Source organism: Solanum stenotomum, chromosome 2 (genome assembly GCF_019186545.1).
Source record: "Solanum stenotomum isolate F172 chromosome 2, ASM1918654v1, whole genome shotgun sequence".
NCBI lineage: Eukaryota > Viridiplantae > Streptophyta > Magnoliopsida > Solanales > Solanaceae > Solanum > Solanum stenotomum.
In genome coordinates this window covers 67181056-67184068 of record NC_064283.1, presented here as the reverse complement: position 1 = coordinate 67184068, position 3013 = coordinate 67181056, and positions in this window count along the sequence as shown.

Sequence of the window (3013 nt, the reverse complement as noted above, 5' to 3'; positions counted from 1 at the left end):
TGATGCATGAATCTCTTTTCGCGATGCATGAATTTTCTCTTGCGATGTATGAATCTCTTTCTCGTGCAATGTATGACTTCTCTGCGATGCATGACTTCTTTCTCTTGCTATGCATGATCTTTTCCTGCGATGCATGAATTATTTTTCGAGATGCATGACTTCTTTCTCTTGCTTTGCATGATCTTTTCCCGCGATGCATGAATTTTTTTTTTTTGCGATGCATGAATCTTTTTCTCTTGCAATGAATGATTTTTTTCTCTTGTAATGCATGATTTCCTTCTCTTTTGTAATGCATGATCTTTCCTCGCGATGCGTGAATCATTTTCTCTTGCAATGCATGATCTTTCCCCGCGATGCATGAATCATTTTCTCTTGCTATGCATGATTTTTTCTGCGATGCATGAATCATTTTCTCTTGCAATGCATGAATTCTTTCTCTCTTGCAATGCATGAATCTTTTTCCCGCGATGCATGAATCTTTTCCCTCTTGCAATGCATGAATCTTTTTCCACAATGCATGAATCTTTTTCCGCAATGCATGAATCTTTTTCTCGCGATACATGAATCTTTTTCCCGCGATGCATGACTTCTTTTGATAATGCCTCCCTGATACCAAATGAATATAATGCTTCACCGAGCAACATCTGGGTATCTTTTGGACGGCGGTATCGTCTCAATCGACAATATAAATAAAATGACCCTCGGAGTAGCAGTATCATCTTATTTGACAATACGATATAGATGACTCTCCGAGTAGTGGTACCGTCTCATTCGACAATACAATATAAATAACCTTAAGGGTAAGAATATTATCATATCTGCAGATAAATGTCTTCCAGGTGTCTCTAGCTGCTGGAAAATAATAATATTGCTCTCTTCGTGGTTTTTGTTTGTTCTATCTCCGAACATAGTCACAATGTTCTTTATGATCCTTGCTTTGTTGGGAATTTGAATGAAGTAATGCTATTCATATTCCCGAATATTTGATATAAGAAACATAAAATATTTCCTGCATTCACCGTAAAAATTGTCAATTTTGGGGAAGCTCCTCCCCTTTTTGACTTCTTCATATCCATCGAATGGGGAAATATGTTGATTTTGAGGTAAACCTATAAACCTGTATCCACAGAAAAATTGTTAGTTTAAGAGTGAACTGATCTGTGTCGATCTCTTCGGTTGTCTGCTCCTTGTTTTGCTTTCTCCGATTGATTTCTCCGATCTCCCGCTTCTTGATAGATAAGACAAAATATTTTATACAAAATAATTGAAATATGAAAGAAAAGTTTTAAGAAAAAAAAATAGATTTTTAAGAAAATAATATTTGGATAAGGTTAGTGCTAAGTGTCATGTCACGTCGAGCTCTAGCGAACATTTTTGAAATTGGTGCCTCGAGGTCTATCTGATTACTTGTTGGGAAGTATTCAAAGTTGTTTTAAACTGCCGATAAACCCAGTCGAAATTTTTTAGGTCATTTCTCAAAATTTTATGTCCAGTTAACTGTCTTGGCTTATCTTTAACCGTTGGTGAGCAATCACGAAATTTTTGAAATCTTCTCAAAAATTATGTCCCAGTTGCAAATCTCAAAATAACTTCAGTCTTGACTTTGTAGGAAAAGATCTTTTTCTCGAGAATTTTTGAGTCTCTCTCAAAAATTCTGTCCCAGTTTCTATTGTAATGAGAAATAGAAATTTGACGAGGAATATGACCGAGCCGTTGTGGCGCCTACGTATCGTTGTGGCGCCTACGTATCCCGTTGAGGCAGGAATCAGGTCAAACGTAGTTCCCCCTCGATGACTAACAAAAATAGGAAATTTACAAAGAAACCGACCGAGGCTGACATAGGCCGCCTACGTATCTAATTCTTGAGAATTCAGGTCGAACGTAGTTCATTACATAGGGATAGATTTTAAACGAAGCAATTACAAGCAAAAAGAGCGATTACAAGGAAATAACTGAAGTACAAACTGAAGCTTCACACATAGTATCTCTTGACAGCATCTGAATTGATCGGTTTCGGCCATAAAGTGCCATCCATCTTCGACAGGACTAGGGCACCTCCGGATAACACTTTGCGAACCATGTAGGGTCCTTGCCAATTTGGTGCAAATTTCCCTTTATATTCATCCTGATGAGGGAAAATGCACTTAAGAACTAACTGACCAATTTCGAATGTTCTGGATCTTACTTTCTTGTGGAAAGCACGGATCATCCTCTGTCGATAAAGTTGACCATGACAAACCGCAACCATTCTTTTCTCATCGATCAAGGTTAACTGGTCAATCCGCTTGCGAACCCATTCAGCATCATTCAATTTAGCTTCTTGGATGATTCTCAATGAAGGTATTTCAACTTCTGCAGGTATAACTGTCTCTGTTCCATATACTAGCAAATATGGAGTAGCTCCAACTGATGTTCTGACAGTTGTTCGGTAACCCAACAAAGCATATGGCAACATTTCATGCCAACCTCTGCGATTTTCAATCATCTTCCTCAGAATCTTCTTTATGTTCTTGTTGGCGGCTTCTACAGCTCCGTTCATTTGGGGACGATAGGCGGTGGAATTTCGGTGAGTAATCTTGAATTGTTCACATATCTCTCTCATCAAGTGACTGTTAAGATTCGCTCCGTTATCAGTAATGATGGATTCTGGTACTCCAAACCTACATATCAGGTTGTTGCGAACAAAATCAGCTACAACTTTCTTGGTTACCGACTTGTACGAAGCTGCTTCCACCCACTTGGTGAAGTAGTCAATGGCAACCAAAATAAATCTGTGTCCGTTAGAGGCAGCTGGCTCTATCGGACCAATGACATCCATGCCCCAAGCTACAAATGGCCAGGGTGAACTTATAGCATTAAGTTCGTGAGGCGGAACTCGAATCAAATCACCATGTACCTGACATTTATGACATTTCTGTACAAACTTGCAACAATCGTGTTCCATAGTCATCCAAAAATATCCAGCTCGGAGGATCTTCCTTGCCAAAGTGAGTCCATTCATGTGAGTACCACA